General features: G+C 41.2%; 1 protein-coding gene across 10 annotated transcripts in view; it reads right to left on the bottom strand.

The window, feature by feature from the left end:
- The window catches only part of LOC119021536 (plasma membrane calcium-transporting ATPase 1-like), an 85438-nt gene that overhangs the window by 51354 nt on the left and 13203 nt on the right, over nucleotides 1–20881 (bottom strand). Inside the window, exon 5 of one of the 10 annotated variants that reach the window (XM_037101888.1) lies at nucleotides 19007–19151. The exons of the other annotated variants lie outside the window; for them this stretch is intronic. The gene's annotated coding sequence lies outside the window, so the exon portion shown is untranslated. The remainder of the gene's footprint in view (nucleotides 1–19006; nucleotides 19152–20881) is intronic. 10 annotated transcript variants of the gene reach the window in all.

Here is a 20881-nt window from a genome sequence, read left to right as displayed (position 1 = left end):
AGAGCTATTTCGCAGAGTCTTGTAGCGTGTGATGACGCTTAAAGCTACGAAGCAAAAAGCCCACAGCTAACAGAGCTTAAAGAGCTACAGACAGCTAAAGACAGTTTCTACCAGTCAAAAAGACAAAGCGGTCACTGCAGGTCCTGCACACATGGCTCCTGGTCTCACCAGCTCTAGCTAGTCTAGCCACGACTTGCTATACTTGTACTAGTTTGTTGATGTTGCACAGCTAGTTCTTGGGTGCTGCGCTGTAACACTGAGAGGGAAAAGCATTTTACATGACTGACATGATAAGACTTGACATTAAATGACTCCTGATGAGTCAGCTTTAACTCTGGGTGTTGTACTTGTTGGAAGTAATTTGGAGTCTATGGTGTAGAAAACTGTCCAGCGGTCCATTGCAATTATGTTCCAACATTGTGCCTTTTAACCATTACTACAGAAAACACCAACTACAGGAAGTCTTATATAGACTGGTTGGTTATGTCATAAACTCTGACTATGAGTTTCTGGTTCTTTCATGGCTTTTAACACTAAAAAGAAAATGGAACACTTCCAAAAGAATTAACAGAATCAGATTTTAAATTAGACTTTAAAGATATGTATCTAAAAATTGAAACAACCAACTTTATTTAAATTTCTTTCTTTCTTTCTTTCTTTCTTTGATATTATTTCATTTGCATAGTTCAAAAATGTCAATCTATAGTTCACAATTCAGTTGGTTGGTTTTCATATATTTGGGGTGAGCATGGTGTTCAGTAAATTTGCTATATTTAAGAACTAATACTAGTGTTTAAGGAAGGTTTTATGACAATTGTGATAATAATATTTAACCTGATATTTTCGGCCACATTTATTTATTTATTTATTTATTTACACACACTTGTGCTGCTGTAAGACAAGACTTTCAGTTCTGGGAAATCAATGAAGGATTATCTTATAACTTGCAAGACAACCTGATACATCCCTACCCTGAGCTGTGGGGAGAGTAGAAGAAGAGTTAGGAGACTTAAGACAGAATGAGCTACACAACTGCCAGACTGTTGGAGTTTCACAAACGCACTCTTTTATTCTTTGTCAACTACACTGACGCACCCACCGCAGTCCAAAGGTGAGCATTCCTATCTTTAGACCTTAATGACACACCTGCTGACGCACAGAAAATACACACACACACACACACACACACACACACACACACACACACACACACACACACACACACACACACACACACACACACACACACACACACACACACACACACACACACACACACACACACACACACACACACACACACACACACACACACTCTCTCACCTTTTCTTGTCTGTCATGCGATTGAGTGCGCATGTGGCTGTTACTGTATGCTTTAACGAGTATGTGTTTGATTAGTATGTGCACAAACACACTGATCACACACACACACACATACTCTGCTGCCTCCGGCACAGTGTTACTTAGCACTTTGCCTGACACATAGCTATCTATTTAGAGGAGAGGGATATTAATGATGCATGTTCGAGAGAAAGAGATTTGTTGGATACAGGTGAATTATGACAGCTGACCTTCATCTTATACTGAAGACACTACTCCCTTTTTTCATGGTCTCATCTTTGACCATTTCAGTTTCAAACTCAGTTCCTGTCAGAGTCGAAACACCAGAACTCTGATGTTTCTCCAGGAGCAAACGGCAGACCTCTGAATCGCTCAACATGATTTCAGAGTTGTCAGGGTTGTGGGGGCAGAACTAAGATTGATGGTGATGGTGTTAAGCTGCATGACTGTCACACAGATGAGGACATTTCTGATACAGCTGCTGTCAACACATTCATCATCAATAATCATAATATAATAGCTTATGTAACCACAACAAAAATACACATTCAGCATGCTCATCAGGCTTCAACAGCTGAGCACTGTCCTTTGTCAGAAAACAAATGTCCTTTATCTTCAGAATGAGCTGAAAAACTGCAGGAAGTTGAAGTGAAGCAGAGACAGGTCAGTCAGACAGCTCTGGTCACATCTACACACAAGCTGCTGACAAACTGCAGGTCTAATTGGACCATCGTGGTGTTAGACTGAATGTGTCAACATATGTCAGCTGACATTTACGAAGTGGAGATTAACACATCACTAAATCAAACCCCAGTTGAACCACACAAACTATTTCTTACAAGGAGGCAATTGATCATTAAATATTTACACCTACCAACTGACAGGCGGCGCTGATGACTGAACCAACTGATACTAAAACAGATCTAATACATGGCTGGTTTAGCCTGAGTATGGGTTAGAGCCATATTCTTGATCCCAATACTGTTATGAATCATGCAGATATGTGAGGATGCTGACGGAAAGAATGTTAAAATTCTCCAAAATACCACAAACGGCCTCAAATTGCAAAACTTTATGGCAAAAACTTTAGACTATATGACCAAATAACATAGTTTAGACGCCATTTACTAACACTGAACACATTTAGATTTAGTTTAAGTTTAAAGCAACTTCATGCAACTATTCAGTCAAAAACAACTGCCTCAAAGCTAGTATTTGGATGTTATGTTATGTTACAGATCATTACGCAGTGACTTCCTGTTCACAGTTGATTGAGCACCACTTAATTATAAACAAAGTGCCTTTTAGCAGCTGATTTAAAACATGAATACCTATGTCTTTATTTCTTAAATGTTCATTTTAAAAGCTGGTTTAGTAAAACACTAGTTTGATACTAGCTAGTTAAGTGCTGAGGAAGAGGTACCAGCTTATCAGCTTATTATCTTATGGGCTCATTAGTAAAGTGGAACAACAGTGCAGACTGACTTAGACCTGTGCTACATGATGAGCACAAGTTTCACTTCTCTACCATGCGCCTCAATGAGAGATTGTACTGCGTGACGGAAGTGTCAGGAAGTGATGTCAGGAATTCAGCTGTCCCTATATATAGGGAGTTTCTGTGTGCGTGTGTGTGTGTGAGAGAGAGAGACAGTGTGTCTGTTCTTTGTCCATCTTATCTGTTTGCTATTGACTCCAGATTAAATTAAGCTGCAGCAACCCTGTTTCCAGCCACTCAGCTTGAGTGTGTGTGTGTGTCTGCATGCAAAAAAAAATATTAAAAAAGGACCTAGCAGAACAAACTGATTAATGTGTGCGTGCGCGTGTGTGTGTGTGTGTGTGTGTGTGTGTGTGTGTGTGTGTGTGTGTGTGTGTGTGTGTGTGTGTGTGTGTGTGTGTGAACCAGCAGGGGGGACCGTCTGTAATCCTGGACCTTTTGTGTCTGGATCTGTGGATTCTCTCTCTAGACATGTTTTAATGGTTCTCTTTCTATGCAGGATTCATGCTGCATTATGTGAGATCATTTGTGTTGTTTGAAAATTGTACATTTTGCCCATAAGCATCCCGTCTCATGCTGGGTTCATATCATCTAGAGATGGAAAAAGTCGTGTGTCTTGCTCAAGTCATAAATGTTCATTGTCACTGGATTCCTTCCATATTCTCATATAAACATGTTGGTATAACACAAAATCTCACAGTGGAGCTGCGGCTGGTGGCAGAAGAATTTTAGGAAGATGAAGAGATTCAATTCTATTGTTTTGGTGTTTCAGTGTTGATTGAAACTGTTACAAAAACACCTGGAAACATAAAATGTACACACACATTTTCCAATGTAAATTGTTTTCCAAAAATAATCAATTTCAGTGAGGACATGATGTGTGTTTTGGCACTTGTCAATTAACATTTGGTTAAACTAAACAAATCCAAGAAGCAGAATGAGTCATACCGGCTAACATCCCATCCACCATGTTGTTATCATTATGAAATCAGGTGTACATTCACATAGAGCTCAACTTTTACATGCTACAAAGGCTTCAAAATTTTCTAACAAAAAAACAAAACACAGGTCTTTTTGCTTCCATTCAGGGCACAAAATTCTCACTTGAATTGTCAGGAGGACAGCATCAGTCACCTGTTATTAATAATCCAGTCACTGAAACTAAACATCCTCTAAACTCAAGCTGTTTTCCGACATTCATTCGTCCGTGGGAACCTTCTAATGTGGTACCTCCATAAGCAGCTGAGAATAGAAAATATAAACTACATTAGCCAGAATGACCAGCATGCTAATAGCAGCGTTCCACAAAGTTGCACATTGTACAGTAGCTTCACTGACACTTATCTAGACCACTGTTTTTACATTCAGGCAAATAATTTCACCATGCAGTTATAAAGCAAGAAAACAAACAGACAACATTCCCTGGCAGAGCGATCACTCCAACCTCCTCTATTTCTCTCAGACATGTTTCTGTTTCAAAACTCCATATAAATGTAAAGAAACAAAAAAAAAATGACTTGACAAAAGAACTGCAGAATCTCTTCCCTCGCTACCATACAAAACACTCAGAGGATCAGTTTCAGTTCATGAAAAGTGTTTGTGGTTCTTCATTATGTTCAGACCGTCCCTCTGTTCAGCTGCTGCCGTCCTCCTTCCACTTCCTCCTCTCCGCTCTCTGCCTCTGCAGACACACCTGCTCTGCATACTAAACCACCAGCCTGCACCACCCTTCTCCACACACACACACACACACACACACACACACACTCACACACACACAATAATGCAAAGTTGTTGCTGACCACACCCTCCACATAGAGAGGAACTTTTCTTGTTGTCTTGTTGTACTCAGTAACATAAAACACACACACAATCCAACTGAATCATGTCACAGTGGCTTCACACATACATTTTTTACATGCAGGGCACGTCAAGCAGTCGGCAACACTGAGCTGGAGTGTGTTTGGTCTAGACAGAGATGTCTGTGTGTGTGTGTGTGTGTGTGTGTGTGTGTGTGTGTGTGTGTGTGTGTGTGTGTGTGTGAGAGAGAAAGAGAGAGAGGGGGGGTGTCGCAGCATGCCAGACAGAGTAACAAGAGAGCGAGTGAGAAAAAGAGAGAGGCCAAGAATGCAGGAGACCACACCCATATCTGCAGTCATGTGACCAGAGTGGAAAAAGGAAATCCCCACACTGCAGAGAGACAAGGCACAGGTCTGGACTCATTCACACAGTCACACACACGCACACTCACTCACACAGGAAACTCAAGTCGATCTAGGAATTATCTCCAGGACATTTCAACACAAACACGCCATGCTGACTGTTTCAGTTCAGTTTGTGTCAGTGGTGCATTCAGATCGTAAGGTACAGTAAGGTCCATTTCAGAGGATCATCTTACAATCCTGGACATACATTGGACTGCAAAGTTTCCAAAGATACCGGTTGGAATTTTTTTTATTTTTCCAAAATAAAACATACGCAGAGCAAAGGCTCTACCCTCTAAAGACTTGTGAAATCTAAAGAGCCAAAATAGGGGACAGTTCAAATTAGATGAAACTTTCTCAGATTTGTTCTGGAGGTTACAAACCAAATAAAGACCATTTCTTGCTGCCATGGGTTGGTCAGAAAGAAAGGGCATTGCAGTAATTCATTCCAGATGCTATGATAGCATGTAAAGTACAAGGCGTTTACCATCTGCACTGGATGTAACAGGAGGGATTCTGGTTATGTCACAGAAATTAAAAATGGGTGGGGGTGGACAGAGTTTTATTCTTTTATTTTTTCTAAAATGTTCTGGTCTTTCAAGTTTAACTTTACTCGTTGGATGTCAATCTCATGCACAGAAAAGGCCTGAACTGTTCTGAATGATAAATCCATCATTGACTGCAGCTCCTCGTCGCTTCCTGATTAGTTTAAAAGCCTGAACAGTATTAGACTCAGACTGACTGAACGCTGTCTCTGAATTGCTGTCAAGTATTTTTTAAGGTTCATCTAGTGTCTTAGTGATCAATATTTTCACTGGGGTACCGACTGTACTGTGTTACTGTGATGAAGGTGAGCTCACACACAGCTGCATGTAAAGACTCTCCAACGGACATCTTCAAACACAGAATGAGGTTGCAAATACACATGACGACTGGCTTGAATGCCATTATGCTCCATTATTTATACACAAGCTTTGGAGATATAGATTTACAAGCAAAAAAATGGGCCTTCGAAACTGAACTATTAACCACAATAGTCAGTTTCATCACACATTAATGACAAACATCAAGTTTGGAGGAACAGTAACTGAGCAGGTTGGCAGCCACTGACACAATATAGGCTCTCTTAATAGATCAGTGCTCATATATCAGTGTGTGGCAGAACGGCTGAGGAGTGATAAAACCTGATCTGATCTGTTCAGTGAGCTTTCACGTTATAGCTATGTGAAAACACACACACACACGCACAGCACACACAGTCTTTGGCTTTATGTAGAAATCTCATTCCTGGGATTCCTGATGAACAGGCTGGATGACTAGACAGTTTAGACAACCTGAGGCCCCCCAGTTTATTGTACTGCTGTGCATGTGTGTGCGTGTGCGTGTGCGTGTGCGTGTGTGTGTGTGTCGTGTTTCAGTGGAAGACAAAACTGCTCTGTTGTTAGTCCTAAAATCCTATAGCTTCTTGTGCCGGTATATTGGACCGTAGAAATCTGTGACACCAATACTATTGACAAAGATGTAAATATATTACAACTTAAGAATAAACTTTTTTGTCTAAATAGCATTCTTCACTTCACCTGTATGATTACATGAAAAAAGATGTCAAATCATCACTTATCGAACAACAGGTATGCCGATACATATATGTATGTGAAAGGCCAACATTGTTTTTTTTTCCCTATTTACACTCCTGCTTCTCAACAGGTTAAAATCTGGGCTCATCTGATGTCAAACCTATGTTAATGCATTGACCTTTGTAGGATTAATGCAGTAATCTGCTCATCTATGCAGATTTGCGCGAACTGTCTACATGCTGCCCAAACTTCAGGACCACACTGTCTGAAAACACTGACGAATGTGTGAACACATCCACCTACACAGACAATTGATGTAAAACACTGTCTGCATTTGAGTGCCTGTTGAAAATGATTCCCCTTGACAAGGTGAGTGGACAGGGTGAAGGCAAAGAGGCAACGGAGTGGAGAAAGAGGCACTGCTAATAAACTCTAAACTCAGAAGGACACAGGAGACGGCATCACAGAGGACATGTCCTTCACGAGAGAACACACCGGGGAGAAGACGGATCTGAACCAACAAAGCAGCAACATCTGGAGAGCGTCCAGAGATTCAATAATCCTGTTTACAGCCAGAAGCTCAGCCTGTTCACCACCGTGTCCTGATCCACACTGATCATAACCCAAATACCCTGAAACAGACCTGTGTGTGTGTGTGTGTGTGTGTGTGTGTTGAGGGGGAGTTCACAACAGACACTGGTGGTACTGGTCAGTCCCCAGGTGTGAATGTGAATGAAGTGCATTCAGATAAAAGCCTCAATTGTTGCAGCAGATGAAGGAAAACACGCTGCAAAAATCAAAACACACAGCAGAGCAGAGAGATTTGGAGCACTGTCTCTTTAATGTCGGGGCTTTTCATGAAGCGATACTGTCCCTGAGGGTTCTCTGAGACAAGCTGGGAATGGCCTGATCCACTGTGACCAGGTAGTACTGAATATGTCCATATATGGGGTAGATTATTACTGAAGAAAAGCACTGATAATCAAGCTCTGCTTACTTGGTGACAAACACATTGCATTTCCTGTAACATCTTCACTGTGGCTGTAAAGGTTCATGTATTAAACAGTCATGGCATTGGGAGGGTCACAGTCCGATACACACAGCTGCACACAATGTTACTGTATGCATGTAATGAAGAAGCATGTTAGTCATTCACAGTAAGTTTGTGTTATTCCTTATGTTGAGGATGAAAAAAGTAATTAAAAATGTTGCCAAAAAGCTCATTAAGCAAGGGGGTTTTGTCTGTTTTTGAGCTTACTGTCTTTTAAATAAGTGAAAAGAAATGTATCCATGCATTAATTTTTTTAAAGTTTAGTGCACCATATTGTGACTCCTAAACAAGAGTTTAACCAAACTGTTCCATTTGCTACTTCTATTTAGTGTTACACCACTAATCTACATAATAAAAGCTTTCTGCAGGTTTGCCAGTGGGAAGCTTTCAACGTGAAACAGCAACATCAAAAAAGCTTTAATTTGCATCAGCAGCAACTTCACACATCTGATACAGCTGAAAGCAATCAGTAAAGAAAAAAACACTCTCCTATACAGGAAACAGAAGACATGAGCAACGTGTTGGACTGAAGAAAAAATTAAAATGTCATTCAGTTTGATTCTCAGCATACAGCATTGTAACAAAACAATGCAAGGACAAAATGTATCATTGAAGTGCCACCAAGAGGAACCAACAGTCTGTGGTGTTTGTTTTTAATGGCTGTGATAGAGCTGAATGATTAATCAATTTCAAATTGAAATCTCAATGAAATGACACGATTAACAAATTGCAGAGGCTGTGATTAGTTTTGCTGCAGGATGTGTGCATCTAACCAAAACATGTGTGCCAATGGTTTTACAGAAATGTTCGCTAATCAGAAGTCCCGTGTTTGTTTTTCCTCCCAGTCATTCAGCCCCAGGCTGGGACTGAAGAGGAGCAGAGTCAGCAGCTCTCAGGTGTTTTCTGGTCCGACATCCCCACCAGACAACCCTGTTTACTGTAAACGCAGCTTAACTTTGCAGCAACAAACACCTCAACTTTATGATACCTGGGAACATGGCATCCAATCACTGGCACATGTCTAGTGTTTTTAAAGGGAATGGTATTTTTCTGTGTAAACAGGTAAATGATGAGTGTGCTGGATTTGAGATGAAGTCGTTCACATGTACACTGACAGACAATGTGTATTCAACCTGCATGTTAATATAAAGTGTGTGTTTCTTTTGCTTCATGTTCAACAGTAAACACTGCTGGAATGACGATACTGCCCTTTGAAGACAGACAGACTGAGCAACATGATGTGGTGCCTTGAAATCACTGATGTACTATGTGGCCAAATGTATGTGGACAGCCCTGTTTAGAAATTTAACTCCATCCATCATATCAAACTCCACAAACACTCATGGGCCATCACAGCTAACAGTTACATCATAGTTGGTGTCAAATATCGTGTTTAGACATCAGTTAGGGTTGTATAATACATTGATTCAGCATCAACATTGCAGTGTGGGCATATAGTCACATCAGATGACGTCCATTGTCACGTTGAGCAAATTAACTCAAACATGTCATGCTACAACATTTCCATGAGTAATCTATGAGAGAAGCCTAATAGTAGATTATTTGTCCAACTGGGCTCTTGAGTGCATGGGAGTTTGTTGCTCGTCAGTGGCATGCTGGTTCTGCATGCACAGCGAATATGCACTGATCATTGTTTGTCAATTTATCAAACAAAGCAGGGCCTGTTTTGGTTGTCCCTCTACAAGGTCACCCCGAGCATTCTACAATGAGTAATTATTTCCAAATAGAGCTATAGAAGCCATCAGGTGACTACTCGTGCATTTTCCTCACACTGCAAAATAAATATATAGTGGCAGCTTTTTTTCAATATTGCTGTTAAAATGGAGTGATGGAGGTTTGGGTGGAGGCCTCAGCCCTCTACAGGTCTGTATATCGCTACCACTCTGTGGAAAAGTAGATAAGCCACAGCCAGTTTGGAGAGCTCCAAGCATTTTGAGGGGTTTGATAGATATACAGGCCCACATAATCTGTTTTACACCGATATAGCAACTTCTGTCATGTGACGTTTAACTGCCACTTCACTATGACTTTAATATGGTCAGAATTCACATACTGTAATTTGGGTAATATGTGATGAAGACTCAAGTTGGTGTTGAGGAAATTCCTCACCTCAACTAAAAATTATTAAAACTAGTCTTTAGAGTTTGACACAGAGGAGCTTGTGTAAGCCTTCAGCCATGCCTTCACTCTGTTCCATATGAGAAGCCTCAGAGTCAAACTATTTAACATGGATTCATACATTTATTCATGTTCCTCCTCCTATTCCCACTCTGACCTATGAGCTCTTTGAAGGGGAATTCCTTTGAAGTGCGTCAGCATCTGTGCAGTGGAGACCCTCCCAATTAGCTCTGACAGCTAACGAGCTCTGCAGGGCTGTGAGGGCGGGGCGTCACCGCTTTGATAAAGCCCAGGTGAAAGTACCTGCAGCTGCGGTCAGAGTCAGCTGACCTCCTCTGGGCTGCATACTAACAGGTGGAGCCTCGAACCGAAAACCCTTGCTTCATCGAACACAGCTGCTGTTCAGACAGACAAGAAGGTCTACACAGATCATCAATTTTGATTAAAAATTCTTGTCTGAGTCCGATTTTCCATTGACTCATCTATTTGTTCCATTTACTGTCAGCAAAAAGCTCAAAGAGGAAATGAAACGAACAAGTAAGGACAGAGCTGCACTGTTTGTCAGCTTAACCAGCTAGTAGGTTAGCCAAGCAACATCAGTAAGGACAAAGGCACTGTCTCACCACACTACTATTCTATGAATACTCACATCAATTGAAGCAAACACAAAGGCCAAATTCAAGCATGTGTTTCCCGTTTATGTGATCTCTCGCAGACCGATTACGGTCTGTGATCCATCTGTTCTGTATTTCTGCCACTTAAAAAAAAAAAAAAGTTATGACATGTGACATGGCATTCAAATGACAATACAACCCACATAGCTTACCCTAAAGGCAAAGGAAGAGACATATTTTCTGTTGAAAATGAAAAGAACCTGCCTCATCAGTCGGACTGAATATAGATTGGTACACTAAAATTCCAAGGATCTCCAGTGTCAAGCAAGTTTGACAGGTTGTGGGACAGACTGTTTTCATCCTTTTTCCACAGAGCTGAGGTTGGAATAACAGAAGCAGCAGAGAAAGAGAGAAGCTTGGCTCCAGTGATTGCAGGGACAGTGACAGAGAATAATGACAATGAACTGCAAAAACACTGTATAATTTTCTGCTTTGTAAACTGCTATGGTTAGCACACTAGACATGTTGCTCTCACAGTTAACTATCCTAACCACGTTTTGCTGCCAGGAGAAATCCAGTCTCACCATGTTGTGTTCTTTCGTAGAACATCCGCTGCCTCAATGAGCCAACGTTACTGTAGACAAGTTGTGCATTTTAAAACACTGGTACAGACAGACATTCATTTTAAGGACGCTGTCCGGTAAAGTAGGACAGAGACATTACAACAGCCATAAACAGTTACCTTGTAAACCCTTGCACGTTTAAACATTATTATAGGGCAAAGTCAATTATAGTTTAAATCATATTTTAACAGATTTGACTGGCGATTCTACATATGAATTCAACTTTTTCCAGTGACTGTTTTATATCCCAAAAGTTAAGTTACAGCTTTTTCTGCTGTTCATTTAAGTAAGGTCCCGGCAAAAATAACTGCCCAAGGAGGGTGACAAAACTCGCCCTAAAGGACTCTGAGTATGAGGAAGTGTGATCCAATTGCACACAAAGGATTTGGATATTTGATAATTGTGTTGCACATATTTTCTGTGTGGGAGCTTAACGACTTCCAGGATGTTTTAAGTCAACATTGTTCAACCTGGGTTGAATAAATGTCACATAAAATGGGCAAAGCAAAAAACACTTCAAAGCATTGTGAGCATTCATTTAAGTCGACTTTGAACTGGAACTTTACATGACATAGGACATAAATACAGACTGAAAGAATTTCACACATCACAATCCTGGAGACAAACGGTTTGCCCGTTAAGAACATCTCAAAGTAGATTTACAGGAGTGCTATAAGTGTTGCGTGTGTTGCATGGAAAGCATCTCTAACACGTTAGATAACAGTGACTGTCTGCAGCCTGATGATAAGCAGGGCACACCGAGTGGGACACAGAAGCATGTTCCTCATGAGGTAAATGAAGAAGAAGACAAAGCTAAAAATATGACAGCAGAGGGCTGCAAACATCCTGACATGATAACACAAAGACAACACATCCCACAAGTCAAACAGCAGGCCCTGCCATTTCCTGGTGACATCATTCAACATGTTTTTTTTATTTCAGAGACTCAGGATCAGCGTCGTGAGAGGGTCTGAGAAGTGTAGGACAAAGTGTGTACATGCTCATAACAAAAAGGTCAACTTCACACTTCACTATGCCTCAGACAACAGCATTTCCTCGTGTCAACATGTCAGGTGACCTCTCTCTGTAAAACGCCACACCCCGAGTCTGCAACATTACAGGCATCAGGTGTCACTGGGAAAACTCCATTTGCTGACAGACTGCTTATGTTGAAAATAATTCAGGTTAACTCACAGTGAATCAGTCAATGTCCCCTCGAAAATGATAGTAAGCTGGACTTCAAATAGGATTTAGTACATAGCTGTGGGCAGGGTTGGACCGATGAACGATACCATCGGCCGACAGCCACTGACTTCTTATTCCTGACCATAGTAACGTGATTCAAAAAGGCTTCTAACCAGGCTCCTATTCAATTCTATTCTATTCTGCACAAAACAGAAGCAGCTTAAGTCTAAACAAAGACAAAGAGCAGCTGAAGAAATGAATGAATGAATATATAAGTTAGCTCCTGCTTAACTCATTGAGCTGATTTATATGTAAACATGCAGTACTGGTCTTGACAATGATGCAGCTGTAGTGATTCAGAAACAGCTGTACTAAGCAGCTTATCTCAACTGTTTGAATCTTTAAAGAGCAATCCTGTATTAGCCTTACCACATTCCCTAAACACGTTCAAATACCAAAAGCCCCGGGCCCACTGTACAAAAAGCACTGGGAGCAGTCAGCAGTCAGCAGCTTCCTGCTCTAAATCAGCAGTCGACTGCTACAGCGGCCTAGATTTAAAGCCACTATGTTTCTGCTGCTTATCTAGAGGGAAATGTCGAGCTTTTATGTCGGTAATCAGTTCCTTTCCTTCCTTGTTCGCTTTGTTTTATGTTCCACAACCTGCCATCACCCTAACTCCCAGTCCCTCCATTATAATCTGTCATTTATTATGCAGCCTACCACATGTACACAGAAACAAAGTCGTAAGAGTCTGCACTCTGCCTATAGTCATCGACACCAACTACAGCCAGCACTCTGCAGGTTAGTCATGTTACTGCAGCAGGACAAACATGCACAATGAACTCTCTTCTTTACTAAACGTTATTGTCACAAATGTTTCATCAGCAGTCTACTGCTAATAAACAAACAGCTGCTTAAGACCGCATGATGTCCTCACTGCCGTGTGTCTGTCTGTCAGATGTTGTTGGTGAGCGTCCGTGAACGTGTGTCACCAGTTTTCACTTTTCTGTGTATCAACAGCATCATCAGAATTTTTTAAAGACCAATTGTTGTGTTACACTCCCTTATAGAGGGGTTAACCCAAGACCAAACAAACAGGGCAACGTTACCAACCTTATCAAAACCGCTACACATGTACACGGTTTCATACACCGTATCAAAGCAGGAGCATGGTGCCTTGCCAGAAATGAACTCTGGTAATATTAAAATAAATAATTTAAATTCTTTCCAAGGAAATGAGCAGAGGTGTTACATCACATGGAAAAGGCCACTTAGTTAATGAGTGGAGGAATGAATGACACTGCAATGTCAGGAGAAAGGAAAAACCTTCAGGGTTTTAACAAGTTGGCAAAGGTCATGACAAGCGGCCCAGTCAGTCATTCAGGTGGAAATGTGTAAGGAAAGACTGACCAATATTCTGCAGGAAAGACATTTCATTTTAAAGGTGCCGTCTAATTATATAAAGAAACACGTTGGCTGAAAATCAGAATTTCCTAAATGTGTATCAGAGAAGACAGTCAAAATCCTTCATAGGACCCCACAGTGAGGTTGAAACTGCTGTGTTAAATTATTTGTAACCTTTTTCAATGACTGACCCTCAAAAACATGGCCATGTTTCTGATGGTTTTTTTAAACGTTCATGAGTTTACTGATCCAAAATGAGTTCTGTTGAATGCACCTCAAGGCCTTCAGTCTTACTTTGAGCTTTCTGTGGGCAAACAGCGCTACAATGGACAGGGAAATGAAATCAACCAACCAATCAATAATAACATTGTAGTATGCTTCCCGTAACTCCTCACGAAGCCAAGAGTATTTTCATCCAGTAAAATGCTGGTGTTATTTGGAGGCTGAAGACACTGTGGACTGAATGGATAAACACTTCAGTAGAGCTTTCATAGACGGCTAACATCTGGTCTAGCATCTGATGTGAATTTGAGATAAGTCCATTCTTGTGAAACTGGCCCTACAATCCCTCTGCAAGCCTTCACCTGCACCACAGTCATCCCTCATGTCCTCTCAAACAACAGTAACTTCTGATGATATTCAGGTACCTGTTTTGTTAACTAGCGGCCAGGCAGCAGCTGGTTGTTTTCTGTTGGACTGAGAATGATGGTGGAGACCATCAGGCATCTGAGAAAACAAGACCCAAACACAGGGTCAGAGGAAAACTTGGACCTATAACACAGCCTGTGAGAAATATAAACAAAGCAACATTTTTCCTGTCAATCACAGTAATAAATGAAAGGGCCAGTAAAAAAAAAAAAAATCAATCCGGCCATCAGCTGAAGAGGTCAGGTCTACATCCCAGTACTGGTGTTATTATGATGGCCATTATTCATCTGTACACTGGTCCATCCAGCTCTGTCTCAGGAGACTCCTGCAAGAGAGATGGAGAATCCACCTGTCTCATTGATTGATTTTGCTACAGCCCCACACAGCAGACAGAAACATCTTTTAGTTTAATGTCTGCAGATCTCAGGAGTCAATCTGAGAGGTTCAGACAGCAAACACACCTCTGTACCCTCTTCATCAATGGGACTCATCCTTATTCGCCATCACCCCTACTTGACACAGACGACTACAGCAAACGCAACCAATTTTCTTAAGGATCCCTCTTCCACTCATGCAAATATTTCTATCCTCCACCAAAATAATCACAGACAAATCCTATGCTGTGACCTTCTATTTGAATGACCTTGCAGCATTTTTGGAAAACCACTACTATAATGTTGTTCCCCGACGTGCAAAAATCCTATATTTTCCTGACAAATAGGGGAAGACATAAACATACTGAAACATTATATATTTTAGGAGTTAATGTGCAAGAGCAGAGCAAGAATGTAAAGGATTTGCACCACCTGAAAATAAGGCGCTGTATTGCATATTCAAAGATACAGCTATGCTCAGTACCAGATGCTTCAATTAGGGACAGCACGGACATTAAGTTCAATAATCAATTTCTGCGCAGGTAGAGCATAAAAGTCACTGGAGTCACAGCACTAAAGAAGTTGTATGTGCAGCTCTTCGTCAACAGCTAACTGAGGTTGCTCCTTGCTCCATTACTCCAATACACTGTATCAAACTAATCATGGATACATTCAAAATTGATCTGCTGTCAACAAGTGTTGAAAATATCCACAGTTTTGGTCTGTTGATGACATTTTTATGAACAATAGTGGTACGTGCTGAATTCAGTGAACACCTTGCATTTACTCTCAGTAACCTGCTTCATCATACGAGTCCACCTGTGTTTTGCCGGCTATCTGTCTTTAATGTGAAGCGGCAACAGTAAAAAAATCTTCAGTAACTTAATACAGTACACACTACACAAATAGTGAGCGTCTTTTCTTGTAAAAAGAATGCATCAGCCGGTGGCAACATTTTGGACAATTCCATTCACAGTCAGTGCCTTGAACTTCTGGGTGAACAGTGCAATCCATTAACAAAGCATCTATTCAGGCTTCCCCATACCACCCCACCCGTAGTGTGGGAACCACTGGTATGCTATAGGTGGTCCAGTTCTCACCTTGTTAATGGCTGTCTTACTTTGTGAAATACGCCAACACCCATCAGCCTCTTCCAGTCCTCAGCAGTGACACAGCACATTATTCAGTCTCAGATGACTGTTTGGTGGAGCATCTTGTGACTGGGAGCAGAACGGAAAAAAAGCTTCACAGTCTGCTGTTTGTTGGTCTGAAAACCAGTTGGACAATGTGACACCAAACATTTCTGGTTTGAAAGAGAAATAACTGTTCAGGCCGATAGAGAGTGGAGTCTGAAACACAGGCTGCTATTCATGTCAATGGGTGGGAGGGGTATATCTAACAGTCCAATCAGGGAGCAGCTGAGTGTGACAGGCTTTCATTCAAGGGAGGAATGAGATGTGAGGAGGTAAAGGAAGAATGCGTCTTTCTTAGCGTTCAGCATGTAGATCTATGGCAAGTGCAACATAAAAACATATCTCAACCAAAGGATGAAGCAGTATGGATTTAAAAAGTGCCAGAAATGGTTAAAACAAAGACAAAATTACAGGTAAAAATGAATTTGATGTGATGGGTCAGTGTGCAAAACAAGAAAAAATAAAATGAAAGTAATGTCGTCATAACTTTGAAGTCTTTCTCAGAGCAGATTTGTGTCCTTTGCATTTCATGGTGAACAAAGATTAATGTTGGAGAACTGTTCAACTGACGGTGCCTCTTTTGAACAACCGTTAAAAATAGGAGCTATGTTGTTGTTAAGAAGATCGGATTTGGTCTGAACGAAAAAGTTGCAAATGTGATGTTGTTTAGTGAAGAGTAAAAGAACATAATTATGCTCACAGATTATCACAGCACATTAGTGCCATTTGTCAAGTTTTACTTCTAATCCTACAGCAGAATTGTCCATCATATTGAGGTTGTTATGTTGTAATGCAGTAACAAACCTTTTAAATTATATCAGTACAATTTCCTCAAGTCCAAAAAAGCACGAGATTCTGAAAACAAAGCACTGGTATGGGCTCATTGCCCTGACTTTTGGTCTCTAAATCGCATGCATGTAGGAAAAGTAGGATCGACGCATTCCTAATTACCAGATGAATAATGTTTCTGTTCTGTCACAGTTTGTACTTTAAATGACTTTTCAGCTTCTTTCAGCACTTTAACCTCAACTGTCATCTCAAACAATTTTCAGTAATTCAACTTAAGATTTTTTCTACAACCAGAAATACATTTTAATGGCCAAAAACACGGTCATCTGAAGCAACTTTTTTCACATCAAGAGCAATAAGGGGCTCAAAGACAGTTTAACACATAAAAAGGTAGAAGAAGGTGGGAATCCAACCACCAAACCTGCAATGCATTGATAATCTGTAGTGCCACCTGAGCTGCATCATTTTCTTAAGTTTCCTCCATGCTGTTATAAGCAGAACACAGCAGTATGACACATTCAAAGTCACACGGCGACCGTGAACCTCTGCTTTCTGGTGAACTTTGAAATGAAAAGCCACTTCAGTTGCATTGAGCACATGATCTCACAGAACCGAGGCCAAAGGCTAGCAGCCTGTACTGAGAAACAAACTGTGAAAAACACTGATCAGATGAACAAACCTCGAGATGTGATTCTGGTCGCCAAAGTCAGATGTCACCGAGTTGTAATGACATTCAGAGTTCAACACACTCAAGTAGAACACCTCAAAAAAAAATTCGTGACTTTGTCAAAAGTTGAGATTTTTCCCCAAACACCAGAGAAACAAGCAGGTCCCCAATCCTTTTTGATGTTTTTTTTATGTTTTTACAGATTTCATCTTGTCCCAGTTTTGAGTGTCTTGGCTATGACAGCAGAGCGTGTGTTCAGATCTGAGCTATGTGTTTCCGAGTGTGCAGGCTGTGATCAATGGCTGCGTGCTGATTGTGTTCACTCACCGTGGCCAAACACAGCCACACCCAGCGCTCCAACACAAACACTGCATTCCACCTAACCTACTCCTCGCACACAGACCAGAAACCAGGACCAGCACTGAGGTCTGAGGAGGATTTAGACCAGGTGGACAGAGGTGGTGTTGTGTGTGTTGCAGACATCCCCGTTGGCAGAGCTCCCGGTCAGCTTGACATCACACTGACAGAAAACAAACCGCAGCAGGGACTCACTGCAGCATATGCAGTCTGAACAGGAACCACTGACTGACAGAAGGGTTTCCCCATTACACACCAAGATCCTGACTCATCTCATCTCGTGACCAAATGTCATGTCAGAAGTCAAACTGCAAATAACTACAAAAACAGTTTCCTGTCATGTATTAATTAACATTTATCCCTTACTTTTTCCTGTCATTGTGACATACTGCTCTGATGAATTATTGGGAGGTGGACGTGTGATGGGATCGATCAATAAATCAGACACATCTCATCAATGTAGTTACCAGCCAATTGTTTCAGCAGTCACATTAATCGTTAAGTGCATGGCTGTTACTGTGTGATGTAGCTCCACTGCTCCTTGTCTTCATTTTTCATAAAGATAGTGAAGTCATTGTTTATGGAGGGGGAGGCAACTCCACAATAAAGCACTATGAGAAACTCGGAGATATTCAGTTTCTCATTATATAACCAGAAAAGTATTTAAAAAAAAACTGAATATACTGTAGAGTTGGACTGAAATACACCCAGCACCTGTTGGCTGTATGGGTACAGGGAAGTGAAATCTTGACTGTTGCCAACACAACATGAGGAAACCATCAAGCCCTCACTTCCTGTTGGCTCTCCATCCGCCCTCCATCTGCTCACTTCCTCCTCTGACCGACGTCTTTCCCTTTATATCTGAGAGGATACACTCACTAACACACGCGCATGAGCGCGCACACCCACCTCCACCCTATAAGCTATGACTACATCACCAAAAGACTCCTAATCTGAGTGGAACCTGGTCCTGTTGATGGAAGGCCTGTTTTAAAAGGCCCATTATGCTTTTTCAATTTCCTAGACTCAAATAACATTTAACATTTGTTACATTTTTGCTGTTTCCCTGGATGAGGTAGGTTAAGGCAACATGGTGATATAACCTGCAAGATGACGACAAGGAGTTCACAGCCTGTCTGCTGTTAGTAGCCCAACGTCTACTGGCGTACCCTCATTCCTCCTACATTTCTTCTTGTTTTATGTGGACATGACTGTCTGTCTGACAAGCTGAACAGTGATCACAGGAGCGACTGACATCATCAAAGTAACAACATTAAATGCAAAAATCAAGTTAAGACAGTGAGTAAAAAAAATAATGAACTAGATACCAAGTAAGTTCACTTACAGCTCTGTACTGTGTGTTTCAGTCCCTGGCAGCCGACTGGTAAAAACCTCTCTGCTGTCTGATACACACTCCCTCTCCTGCAGCATCCCTCTCTTTCTCTCATCTTTATCAGTTGTTAACATGCTGCAGAGGGATGCCAAGTAAGCTGCCAGCCACACACACACACACACACACACACACACACACACACACACACACACACACACACACACACACACACACACACACACACACACACACAGTCAAGTCACTGCAGTCTGTTTAATATATAATACTGTATGTAGAGCTTGACATTCAGGAAGATTTCAGAAAGGAAGGATTTTGCTGTTGTTTCTGTCACCCAAAATATTTTTTTTACATCAGATTAGTTCCGTCAGATCACACATACATTATGAAATATTATGAAAACATAATCAACCTGAGGGATTATTGGAGCTGATCAGCAGATCAATCTGTGGATAGAATCGGCCGATAACGCCCAGCAAATTGATAACCATTGATCCTCATAGCAACTGTTGCCGCACATCAACACTGTTGCAACCCACAGAGCAGCAAATATACTCAGATGTAACATTCCCACACACACTCTCACATCCATGTGTGTTAGTACACAGCATCACACACCCACACACACGCAGCTCACTGCAGCTCGTCACATTCACAACAAGCTTCAACACCTCTCTGCACCGACGGCTTCATCAGGATTAAGACACACACACACACGTACACGCACACACAGACACATGCACACAGCAGCACCTTCACCTTCAGGAGGTGAGAAAAGTTAGTTAGAGCACTGAGAGGGAAAAATGAGCTAAAACTAGACACACTTTTCAGGAATCCCTAAACTATGTGATTTATTAGTCTATTGCTAGTTTTATTTTCCCCTTTCCTGTTTTATTTATGTTACTTCTTTCTGCTTTCATAGATACGTTGCGTAAATATATTTCTTTACCTGTGTGGTTTCAGTATGTACATATTGCAGATGGGAAGACGTATGAAACCAGGAAGCAACAGCGCCCTCGTCATATCTTCAAAAAGACAGCAGCATCACAAGTTTGTCATTTTTAATTAGTTCACTTCCTCTTCCTCTTATCAAGAGCAATTCTGTTTGGGCTTTGTGATTTAGTTCACACCTTAGAACCAGTTCATGTCAGACGGGTGTGGTTTTCACTTCATTTGAATGTAGTACACAAAACAACACATGCTGCTTGTGCTGACTTACAACAACATCAAAAAACATGGCAAGGTCTAAATGATGGTACACAGCAGCCTGCTTTTACACCTCTGAAACACTGTCCACATCTCTATTTTTTTCCACTTTATCTGCTGTTGCGCTCATTGAAGAATGCTGTTGTTAAATTTTCATCCTACGGCCCAAACACACACAAACTCCCACATTCTCACCCACTAAACACCTGCCAACCATCTCACACACACGCACACACACACAGGTGTTATGCAAGTGTGTCAGGAAGGACACCATCAGATGGTCCAGTTACAGTCATCAATCCTGCCAACGCCTCCAAGTCATGTGTGTGGATGTTTCCAAAAACACTCATTCCCAATGAGGGGGCATACAACACCTCAATGGGAGTTCATTATTGTTACCCTGTGGACGCCCTTTTCTTAAAGTGTGTTTGTAGTCAGTTTAATCCATGGTAAAGTCAGTTTCATCAGTCACCCTGAGAGAGCCTTAAGCATCAGAACTGTTGCTATGGTTACCTGCCCTTTAACATACATTGTGCAGCACTGAACTGATCTTAGATTTGCATGTATTGTGTATTCTGCTGGTGCATGTAAGCTGGTGTGGAATATTGTCAAAATTATCAGCATACATTAATTAGCGTATTACTGAAATTTGTATTTTAAAAT

This window comes from Acanthopagrus latus, chromosome 6 (genome assembly GCF_904848185.1).
Source record: "Acanthopagrus latus isolate v.2019 chromosome 6, fAcaLat1.1, whole genome shotgun sequence".
In the NCBI taxonomy this organism is placed as follows: Eukaryota; Metazoa; Chordata; class Actinopteri; order Spariformes; family Sparidae; genus Acanthopagrus; species Acanthopagrus latus.
The sequence above is the reverse complement of the archived record's forward strand: the minus strand, read 5'-3'. Positions and strand labels throughout refer to the sequence as shown.